Source organism: Pieris brassicae, chromosome 4, assembly GCF_905147105.1.
Source record: "Pieris brassicae chromosome 4, ilPieBrab1.1, whole genome shotgun sequence".
Taxonomy (NCBI): domain Eukaryota; kingdom Metazoa; phylum Arthropoda; class Insecta; order Lepidoptera; family Pieridae; genus Pieris; species Pieris brassicae.
The window spans coordinates 8,227,297-8,240,057 of NC_059668.1; positions in this window are offsets into that span (position 1 = coordinate 8,227,297).

Sequence of the window (12,761 nt, forward strand, 5' to 3'; positions counted from 1 at the left end):
AAACAAAAGTCTACGACGTGAGATAGAGGGCGACAGTCAAGTGACGAGACAAGTTTCTATAAAAGAAAATGATCATGAACACATGCTATCTACTAAAGTTTGTATCTCAATTTAATAAAGTGTATATCTTAATTTAATAAAGATCATATCTAAAGTTAATAAAGTTTATAGCCGTCGGAGAGACGGGGACGTGAATAGGGTACGATGCGTATCCGCTTTCCTACTTGCGACGACTGACAAGACTCAAGACTACAGACACCTGAAACGAGCGCTATGTGGGGGGCGAAACAGCCTCAGTCACAAACATGTTTTTTAAAGATGCAAAACAGGATACAGCACATGGTTAATAAAGTTTATTGCTCAAGGTAATAAGGTTTATATCTCAATTAAATAAAATTTAATGCTAAAGTTGGTAAAGTTGATTGCTCAAGTTAATAAAGTTTATTGCTCAAGTTAATAAAGTTTATTGCTCAATTTGATAAACTTTATTGCTCAATTTGATAATGTTTATTGCTCAAGTCGATAAAAATTATTGCTCAATTTGACAAACTTTATTGCTCAAGTTAATAAACTTTATTGCTCAAGTTAATAAAGTTTATATGTCAAGTTTAAAAAGTTTATCTTCCTCTATCATGCGTCGCACAGGACTGTCGTTATCTTCATTAGTCGCTGTCGCTGAGTCCCTCACACGGATCATCATTGGATTGCTCCGTCCACGCTAAAACTCGTTAAACCAATTGTAAATAGTGGCACGAGATCGGGTTTCATTGAGAAATGCTAATCGTAGCCTATCATGGCTTTGTTGTTGAGTTGTGGGCTTACCACAACGAAAATCGTAATAAAATAATTACCGAAAATTTTCTCGATTTAGGTTCAGTTTCACGTGTAACAAGAGTTTTAGATTTGCCGCCAATTAGCAAAAACAGATGACATATGAATGCAATATACTACATTACTACTACTATACTACATTAGGTAACCAAAGAGTTCTAAAATTGAAATTCAAAAAAGTTTTCATTAGCAATGTTTCTCACTGGCCAGTTCTAAACATTTTCAGTGTTACCCACGTACTTCTTAGATAATATTAGGTACTTACATATGCAACTGGCGTTTTGTATGGGAGGAACAAAAAGTCGAATATTTTTAAATATAATATATTTAATTAATCAAAGTATGAACCATTGATTTCTATGCACTTTTGCCATCTCATAGGTAGTTCATTGATCCCTTTACTAAAAAAACCAGTCGAACGGGAATCAATAAAATCTGTGAAGACGATTTGGACTGCCCCATCAGAGTTAAATTTTTCCCTTGCAAGAAGTTGTCCAAATTTCGAAAAAAATGGTAATCTGTTGGAGCAAGGTCCGGGGGATGTCTTAGACATTCCAATTGAAGCTCTTCTGATTTGGTAGCCGTTTGTTGTGCAGTGTGTGGTCTAGCGTTGTCGTGAAGTAGCAGTGGCGTGGAGGATTGACCAGCCTAGGTTGTTTAGCCGCTAGCTTTTCCATCATGGTTTGCAATTGCTGACAATAGACATCAGCCAAAACTGCAATGAACAATACCGGCACTAGTCCACCAAACGCTTACAAGTAACTTTTTTGGGGTTAATTTTCGCTTGAGGCAGGATTTGGCTGGCTGGCCAGGATCCAACCATTGCGGTGAGCGCTTCCGATTATCGTAAAGAATCCATTTTTCATCACAGGTAATGATTCGGTTTAAAATACCTTCATTATTGTGCCGGTTCAGTAATGTAACGCAGCAGTCGACGCGCGTTTGCCGGTTTGCTTTAGTCAATTCGTGAGGTACCCACCTTTCAAGCTTTTTAATCTTCCCAATTTGCTTCAAGTGAATTAAAACAGTTTTATCACTAACACCGCAGCCGGCAGCTAACTCGGACGTGGTTTGCGATGGATCCGCTTCCACAATAGCCTTCAATACTTCATTATCAACTTGGGTCTCAGGCCGTCCACGGGGCTTGTTCTGCAGGTCGAAATTTCCAGAACGAAAACGTTGGAACCAAAAACGAACTGTGTTTTCTTTTGCAACATGACCGCCATACACATCATTCACCCTTCGAGTCGTTTCCGCAGCACTAGTGCCACGACGGAACTCGTACTCGTAAATAATGCGGTACTTTAAGTTTTCCATTTTGTAAAATGAGTGACGCAAACAGAAAAAAACAAATGAATGACGGTCATCGAAGCACAAATACATGAGTAAATAGCTGTACAAATTTGAATTTGGAATTCCTTACCAAAGAGGAGAACATCGTGATTAAATTGGCCAGTACGAAATAAGCCAATTTCATATGTAAGGACCTAATATAATATAATTCAATGTTTAAATAAAACCTAAACATAACAATCAAATATAAAGCATTTACAATTGTCTTATCCTACATAGTAATAATAAAAATAATTAAAGTTTGGTCCCTGTGGCAGTATATCTTTAACACTGGCAACAATTCCTCGCTGTATTGGATGATAGAGCGAGAAAAAGACACATACTAAATATTTAGATACTTAGATTAGATATCTAGTCTTAAAAATTTATTATCAAGAATGATACCATCACATTCATATGAAATGGGAAATTAATTATTTCCATATAAAATAAAATATGTGTGAAGTACAATTGCATTACAATGTGTAAGATTTGGAAACCCTTTTAAGTAAAAAATACTTGTGTCAGGGTTTCCAGCTCTTTCATAACAAAATTAATTATACATTCCTTAAAATATTTAATTTATATATAATTTAGTTACATCTTTTTTTGTTATTGATTTTTGACTGTTATCGACACGCTTGAGTGCATAAGTGAGTGCGTGAGTGAAAATGAGTGAGTGAGTCAGTGAATGAATGAATAAAGTCTGTAACTACATACTAGGCCTCAGAAGAAGCACTAACTCTGTGTAGGGTATGTTCATAAGCTAGTCCTTTAGTCGTGTTTTCAGATTGTAGACGGTGAGCAGACTATTTAATTTATTATAGATATAGCCTGCTTGCATATTGCGTCTGGCGAAGTCAGAAGAACAGCCTACTATCAAATGGTAGTGTGATTTTAAAATTAGACTCAGGACATACAGCTTCTTAACGGAAAGTAATTTAAAAAAATAAATGACCACGGATCAGATGCAGAAATCTGAGGCCCAGAACAAAATTTATCAAGGAATGACCTTACCCTAAGATTTAAAAATGATACTATACCCTAAGTCTGACTAATGACAGACTTCTCTCTAAATCTCGTTTATGAATTTCGAAAGTGAACCTTACGTGACCTTATAAAATTACAGTACGACCGATTCATGCTCATGCAACCGTAGAGAACAGCTAGATATACATACATATAAAACAAGCCCTCTAGCATTTATGAATCACATTAGAATCGGTTACCTAGTATTTCGACGCATAGCGATTTTGTGCGACGTGAATAATGATTGAAGTTATCTAATAGTAGGACAAAATTCTGCAATTTTTTTATTTTACTATAAATGAAATGTTAATCTATATTGCTATACCTACCTGAAACAATAAATGTTATTAACCAATTATCCTGCTCCTGCTAATCTTGCTTATAATATCTTCTATTTGTCTGTTGACCACTTTCTTCATCAGTTTTTTATTTCTTATTTTGGTCGTATTGATGAGCCGACAGGGTTTGTGGGCGAGCCTACTCTTGAACAACTTTTTATACTACAAACAATAACAACAATTGTGTTAAGAATTGATCCCCGTGATCTCGCGATAAGAAGTTTAATAGAAAAGCTTTATTATAAGTCTGTAATAAAGTAAAAGTTAACGTAAAAGCATTTTCGGATACTTCATTAAAACGCATCTAAAATTTCAATGGTTATGCAACGTTATGAGATAAGCTTTAAAATGCACTCGTAATGAGTTTGCATGCACCAACTAAATCATTCTATGAGGATTTTGCTTTTCAAACGATTAAGAGAAACCTCATTAAAAGTATAATTTGTAACTGTCCCGAGTTAAGTCTTGTTTTAAAAGTCAACGATGTGTGATTTTAGCGTCAAAGGAAGACGTCCTTAATTCGTCGGAATCTTTTTTAATTTTGAATGAGTATGCTTCACAGTATCTTCGATCGATGGAGTGAAGGAGTCCCACTTTTCCATCCATTCGACGGGATAAGATCGGGAGTATGCATACCCACCTAGCCCTGGAAAGAGAACTATAGATGGGGCTGGAGATCTATTTCTATATCATGGGGTTCATATACTTAAAACTAGATTTAAGAATTTGTTTTATTTAATTTAATTGTAAGTTTTTGGAAATAAAAGACTTCATTTTTATTATTGTACTTTATAATGATATCAAAATAGTACATAACGACGTCTGTAGATTAATTAGACAGTTGTGTAGTATTGTCATATTAGTTTATTTTACCTTAGTTTAATTTACCAAACTAATTATTAATTAGGTAAACTAAACTATGAATGTCAAGTGTACTATTGTTCTATTTCTCTATTAAATAATTAGTCGCTACTGTACAACATCATATTTTACTTATACTATTACATATATAAGAGCAGTGTTGGTCTAGTGGCTTCAGCGTACGACTCTTATCCCTGAGGTCCTAGGTTCGATCCCCGGTTGTGCACCAATAACAAATGATCATGAAACAGATACAGAAATCTGAGGCCCAGACCTGAAAAGACCTAGCGCCATTGATTTATTTTTTACAACATTTATTCATGGATGCCAGGCTATTGAAATTAAATAAAGGATCTGGATGTATCGAGGGAATTGTTATGTGTCAAATTTCCTAAGATACATAGATGGTACTTACCAAATGCATACTCATGCTTTCGGAAAACAATTAATTTGGTGAAGTCGAACAAATGTTCTTCCATAGACGACATACGTTAATGTGCAATAATTTTTAGTTCTAATTTAAATATAGATTCATCAATAAAAATAGGCTGTATTCGAGCACTATAATAAGGATTTTAGTGCTAAAATTAAGTTTAAGTTATTATATTTAATATAAGAATTGACCGACTGAATGCATCGTCTAAACTCCAAATTGTCTCTTATCTTCCCTACTATTTTCCAATCTTACCCCATAATCTCAATTATTTAGTTTTTTCTTTCCACTGGGACATTGCAAGAAAGTGTTTTTTTGACCTATCTGTCATCACAAACGCGGTCAATGTGACCGACATTTCCACATTTTTGAGTGTGTCATTATTTTTGTAAGTTCGCAGCTCTGATTTATTTGGTATTGATCTAAAGATATAACTCTCGGTTGAGAACTAAATCCGTAAACAGCTGAATAGTGATGTAACTAATGTGCCAGATTAGTCCGTATAGTATGTGATCGTGATGCCAATTCCTTACCCATATAGTCCATTAGGTATGCAAGTTACGATTTGGTATTGCGATATTTATAACGTCATAATTGTCACACTGAGAAATGCGTGGATAATTTTAGGCTAAGCGCTGTGGCAAATTCATAATTTTAATTAGGTATATTTTAAGTTTAAGAAGCGGTCTTTAAGAGTCGAATTGGTTCGGAAAAACTTCAGTGGGCAGCTGGGCGCCACTAAGTGTGTGCGGCAGAAACGGTCTTAAAAAACGCTCAGTTGTGGAACGACGGACTTCGAGGTGATACGGGGTGGAATTTACTTTTATGCCTTGACGTCCGATGATAAAACTTAGCAGGTCCATCCGACCAGCTTGTCTGGGCACTCGAAATGCGGTAGAAGATGCAGAGGATCACTACATCTCTACACAACACCGTTGTCGTCGTCGATCATTTGAATCGCTCTTAATTGAATACGTGGAAGGAACTGCTACTGGGGAGCTCCCTGGGTTGAGAACTGTACTTCATGTGGGGCCGTATTTGCGCTTTATAGAGCAAGCGGTGGCCCGGTGTGACGGTACGCGTTAAAAGAAATCAATGGTGCTGCAAACTTTTTAGGTCTGGGCCTCAGATTTCTGTATCTTCTTTGTGATCACCTGTTAATCTAATAGGCAAGTAGGTGATCAGCCTTCTGTGCTTGACACATGCCTTGACTTTTTGGGTCTAAGGCAAGCCGGTTTCCTCACGTTGTTTTCCTTCACCGTCCCAGTTAATGTTAAATGCGCACATAGAAAGAAAGTCCATTGGTGCACAGCCGGGGATCAACCTACGACCTGAGAAATGAGAGTCGCACGGTGAAGCCACTTTTTTTTATTTTTTTTATGAAGGAGGTAAAAATGCACAACTGCAGGCCCACGAGCGCATGCAGTCACTATCGCGGGGACTGTGGGGATGGTTAACTTTTATGCATCTGCTAATCAGAGGGGAGAAACCCGACCCACTAAAATTTCCTCCTGAGCCCTCCATATATCCTGCTATGCCGGACACATTCATTCTGAATGAATGACGTCCGGCACCGCATTGAGTCCCCTGGGGTTCGCACTAGGCATTCAAAGCAGGGAACTCAGGCGAATATGACCGCATACGGGCTCAGCGACGGCGCAGGGGGATGCTGTTGGGCAAACGCTCCTCGCGTCTTGCCCCTGCACCCCCGCCTCGCCGCCGCCGAGCACAACCCCTCCGGCCATCGCCACGCACCTCCCGCTAACGCTCGGCAGCCTCCTTCTGCAGCAGAACACGCTCACAGAAGAAGGCCACCGCACGCCATGCCTCTTGGCTACCAAGCATTGCTGCAACAACGCTCGGTAGCGAGAGGTCCGTCCCGACGACCGACACTGGGTCATGGCGTTGCCTCGACCAAGTGGCACAATCGGCCAGGGTGTGCTCCGCCATTTCCTCTGGGACACCACAATGGTGGCAGATGGGAAGGGTTTCCCGCCTTGTGCAGATACCGTCCAAAGCACCCATGCCCAGACAGTATCTGCGCCATCCGAAAGGACACGGCTCCACTCGGACGATTCACTCATTCCCGTAGGCATGGGCGAATCACCTCCACGGGGAGTACGCACCGTGGAGGTGGCCCTAGGCATAGCCAGATCATGGGCCCATCTATTAAAGGTGGCCTCCCTGGCTTGCGTCCTTGCCGGTCCGACCAGTTCAGTCCATCGGCCACCTGCCCTAGTCTCACACTTGAGACGAGTCCCCGCCAACAGGCACGCCGCCTCGAACGAGACGGTCCGGTAGCATCGAGCCGCCCGAACCGCCAGCACTCGCTGCGGCCTCCTGAGTAGGGTGTGGTTCCTCGCCCCCAGCCTATCTTCCCATACAGGGGCCCCATACAATGCCATACTTCGTATGATTCCGCAGTACAGCCTCCGCACACTCTGCTTAGGGCCCCCAATATTCAGCAGTAGCCTTGCAAGCGCCCCCGCCGCCTCTACAACCTTCCCCCCGAGAGCCATCCAAGACGAGACCAAGGTACTTCATCTTGGACGCCACCGGAACCCCCACTCCTTCCACCATCAAGACCGCCCCAGGAGGTGGACCATTCCTAGGGCCATGGAACAATAGGGCGTCCGTTTTTTCAAGAGACACCCTAAGGCCCAGGGCTCTTATCCGTCTCACAACAAGGGAGGTGCCGACCGTTGCGAGTTGAGCCACCTCCCCATAACTTGCCTCGTTGGCCACTACGAGAGTGTCGTCTGCATAGCAGACGACGCGCAATCCCGGAAGAAGCGCGCCCCTTAACACCCAATCGTAGGCCATGTTCCACAGAAGCAGCCCAATGACTGAGCCTTGAGGAACCCCACACCGCACAGGGTGGTAGGAGATCGTGCCCTCCATGTACACGATCCATCTTTCCGCAGAATAGTCCCCCACTATTTGGCGCAGATACAGTGGGACCTCGAAAACTCAAGTGCCTCTCTGACCACACCAAAAGGGAGATATATATAGAATATAGAAAAATATGAAAAGCGGCACCGTAGCTATAACATTTTACTTAGACGAAAAATCATTATATTGTCTGAGTATAACACATATAGTTTACGTAAAAGATCCCAAACTTCGTTACAAAAGGTCTATATAAGATGAAAAACACCGAGAATTTATTTGCCGGTTTGATGCTGAAAAACAGATATATGCTTCAAATAGAAAATGTTTCTTCAACAATTGCTGACTTATATCAGTTCGTGATAATTTGTGGAGGTCTTAGGAAAATTAACGTTTGTGTTTGCGTAAAACTGCGCATCCAATGGTTCTGCAGACCTATATGGGCGTTTTTTTTAATTAACTTCCGATTCATTTATTCAAGATATGGCATCAAACAGTTTGATATGTTTGAAATTAAAAAAAATAATAATAGATAAAGTTTAATCAATAAAACATTCATTAATATATTTTATTCAAAACGTTTTGTATATTACCTACATACTATTGTGCTCGGAAACAAAAACAATAATAATATACAGCAACCAAGGTATACGGAAAACGAAACACTAATCTCTATGATTCCATATTAAAAAACTCCTTATCAGAATCACTACATGAAAACTGGCTGAAATATTTCAAATATAATCTCAAAAACTACATTGATTAAGTAATAATGTATTCATAGTCTTCTTTCTTCTAGCTACCTGAACAAATAAAAAGTCAACTTCTAAAGACCTGATCCTGAACCTCGACACTTGGCACGGGCGTCAAGAACATGTTCGTATTGTCGCACCTATCCTTTACATTGTAAACCAATTATTATAACATAATTGTAATGACAGACGATTTGCAGGACGAAGACCGAATTGTGACCAATTTATTATGTTCCACCGTGACATACATTTCTGTACTTTGTTTTTTCTTCAAATTCATACAATTAATGAGCTTTTTAGTTTTTGGTGTCGGGTTAGATTTCTGAAGTCGTTAATAAAGAAATGTTGTTACAATTATTTAAATACATCACTTGGGTAATCGTGATCGTGATATAAAACCCTTGTTAAAGTCTTCAACTTAGTACGTTTTATCATTTATATTAAATAAACAATCTTTCGTGAGCAGCGACACACAGTACAGCAGCCGAGTAGTATTAGCATGCTGTCATCCCTCAGGTCTCCCCAGCATACCCAGACCTACGGCGTGTACCCGGCGCAGACTGATAACCTACTTGCCTATAAGAAACAACAAAAGATCACAAAACAGATACAGAAATCTGAGGCCGAGACCTGAAAGGTTGTAGACCCAATGGGCGTTTCCGGCTATTGTAATCCAACACTACTACAATTTCATAGATTTTTTAGCTTGGAGAGTATATATACTGTATAGTTGTATACCATTGGAAAAGATTTTCTTAATGCTTCCGTTTTAGGAACATTTCTATACATTAGAAATGTTCCTAAAACGGAACCCTAACTGAAATGCAATATTTAGTATTTATTGGATGCTGGTCGTATAAAAATTTTGCTAACACATTAATAAGAATAACAGTGGGCACGCGAGCGGCATGCCGTGATTGCTCAAGATTTAACCTTTTTGTGTTTATGGGCTAAGTTAGGAAGTTTCGAAATTGCTATTATTCCCATATACAGTGTTAGTTGTTACTTTAATTTATTGTTCGATAGCAAGTTGTCGAAAGATCCCCGTGAAATTTATTTCAACTATCGACGCATTCATTGTATTATTAATATATATATATATATATATATATATATATATATAAATGAATCCCTATTTCCCTTGGTTACGGCATCACGACTGAACGGCTGGACCGATTTCGCTAATTATTTTTTTGTTATTGTCAGGACAATATGAAAGAAAAATTAAGAAACTATCGCGGAAAATTAGAAAATTAAAGAATACATCGACGACGTCGACGTCCGATGATGAAACTCAGCTGCAGGTATTACAGAACAACTCCTCTGAACACTCTCCATAAGAAATGCGGTAGAAGATACAGAGAGATCCCACATATCTACTCAACGCCAAGGGATCTAGCCGCTCGGAAAGTGACTGGTCGTCGACGATTCGAATCACTCTTCGTTGAATACGTTCAAACGGAAGGAGCTGGTACTGGGGAGCTTCCGTCCAGAGGTGAGGACAGTACTTATGTGTGGCCGAATTACTGTGTGCACAATTGTATGAGTGGATATGGATTTAATTTCAGCAGAAAATTATTAGTGAATCGTCATAAATCATTTCTATTGTTAAGTTCACAATGAAATTGTACGAGTGTTTTAATATGTTGAATTTTCGAATAGAATTCTTAGTGAATGTCATAAATCATTTCTATCGTAAAATCTTGAACCTCTTTAGGTTCGCGAAAAGTGAGTAATTAGATTCAGAAATAGAACTGGTGGTACAACTGCAAGACAGTTTCATATCGACTTTTTCTCCTACATTGCTCGGGTCTTATCAATAACCTGTTTTAAATTTTGACCATAGATAAAAGTTAGGATTAAGCGAACATCATCATCATCATCGAATATTATCATAATAAGGATTCGTTTTCCTATTAATATGCTATCCCTTTCTTACTCACAGTTTAGAAGAGCTATCTATCCTTTCGAACATTTTGGAATAACTTAAGACTTATACCGTGATTAGCCAAAGATCCACAGAACTCCATAATCACAGTCGATCGCGAAACGCAGACAGACCACTTTGGACTGCCAGTAAACCCAATAGTGACAAAACGACGACGAAGCCTCAACATAATTAATCTCAAAATAATAATAGTTACAATTATGGGCCACTATCTCCTAAATAAAGATCATTTTGTTTTTAGCGCGACCGACAGTTTCTTGTGCTGAGGCCAACGAACAGAAATTCTTGGACGTCGCCTGCGAAGTTCCGAGGAAACTTCTGAACTTCTGGAAAGAGCTAAGCTGGCTTATTTAGCCAGGACTTAACGCACAATGGACCTAATGGGCGTCTAAGTGCTGTAACTAAGTCTACACTACATACATAAAGTTACTATGTATATTGTATTCAGTTTGCCTCTTAAAGAGTTTGTTTGTTTCTAGAAGTATAATATCGTAATTCCCGTTGGGAAGCCTCTTTTTAAATAAATGTCGATGAATATTATTATTATACATATGGACGTCTATTATTGCCCACATAATACAACAGTTTAAGGAGGATTAGGCATACAAGGAACGATAATTGCGATCTGCAGCGATCCGATTAGTGAAATTACTTAGCAGGTATTGTACATGGAATCCATTACAGTCGTGATGACCCGTTATTATCCTCTATTATGTATGACGTATGGAACTAAAATTTTAATATTGATACTTTGGATTTACAGGAAATTGTTTTATGATAAACTAAATAAACATATAGAGATTATTCTTTATTTTATTATTTATAAATCATAATAAAATAAATACAGTAGGAAAATTTGGCACTCGGTTGTATTTGTATGTTCAAGCATAGCTCCACCGTCCGTGGACCGATCTGCATAACCAAAGTGTCAAATTATTCTAATTTGCAGCCAATAAGTCCAAAGGTGAAATATGTCAAACCAGCTGCTTACTGAAACATTTTCGAAACAATTTGACTTGGGGTTCAAGAAAAGAGTGTACCAATCCTTAAGAGGCCGGAACGCCCTCGCAAGCCCTGTGGCAATGTGTGGTGGCCTTTTATTAAATGAACCCCCTGTTCCCTTTACAAATATGAAGCTGATCAATACAAATAAGATTTTATTACGGGTTATGTAAATAATGAGTTAAGGAAATTTATAGAAAGTCTATATATATATATATATATATAAAAATGAATCCCTATTTCCCTTGGTCACGGCATCACGCGTGAAACGGCTGGACTGATTTTGCTAATTATTTTTTTGTTGTGTTTGTTGTTGTCAGGAGAAGGTTCTTATGAAAGAAAAAATAAGAAAATTTAAGAATACTTTTGTTACGATAGCAAAATTTTTTGATGTAACCTTATGGCGTTTGACATAAGTCGCTAATTGTTTGTGCATTTGCAATAATAGTCGCCGCGGCCGTTTTGTCGCCTGTTTGGAATACCAACAAAACTATTTATATAAAGTCAGAAAAATAAACAAAAAATTTTGTACATCATAGAGCATTTTTAGTTAATTATAACAATTCGAAATCAATATTCATAGTTAAGACAGGACAACGTCTATCGGGTCCGCTAGTAACAAATAATTACTCTACGACTGTATAATGACCAAAATAAAAATCAACGAAATAAATAATCAAACAAATTCGTACAAATTGTCACAATTTAATTTAGAGCGAATCCCAAAGCTAATAAAACATCTAAAATGACTTATCAAATTCGAAGCAAATAAAACAAAATTTTATATAATTTCACAGGAAAACAATTTAACTTATTTATTAGGAAATTATCGGAATCTTCTTAATTGAATAAATAGAACATGTAGAGAAACTAATAACAACTCACTTCCGGAATCCTAATTTGGGATAACAGGATTACAATGCTTAAATTATTCAAGCGATTATAAAATGCGGCAAATTTAATAACGAATCGCGAAAAACTTTCCCAGTTGAAATCTTGATTCTAATATAAAACCTTTGTTGGAGAACAAACGAAGACGTGCTGCGACAAATATAATTGTACCGTACAAACTGTTGTGCCAAGTCTATGGGCACAAATGCGAGTTTACAGAGTTAGGTGGCCACTTGGCTATTCTAATTATTTTACGTCTGTTTCATGGCTGTAATATTAAAAATAAATCAGTGGTAATATAACCTTATTAACTCCGACCTCAGATTTCCCTATCTGTCATCATAATTCCTCAATGTAATAGGCAAGTAGGTGATTAACACACGCCGTTGACTTTTTTGGGTCTTTAGTGTGCTGATTTCCTCACAATGTTTTCTTTCACCGTTCGAGCGAGTGTT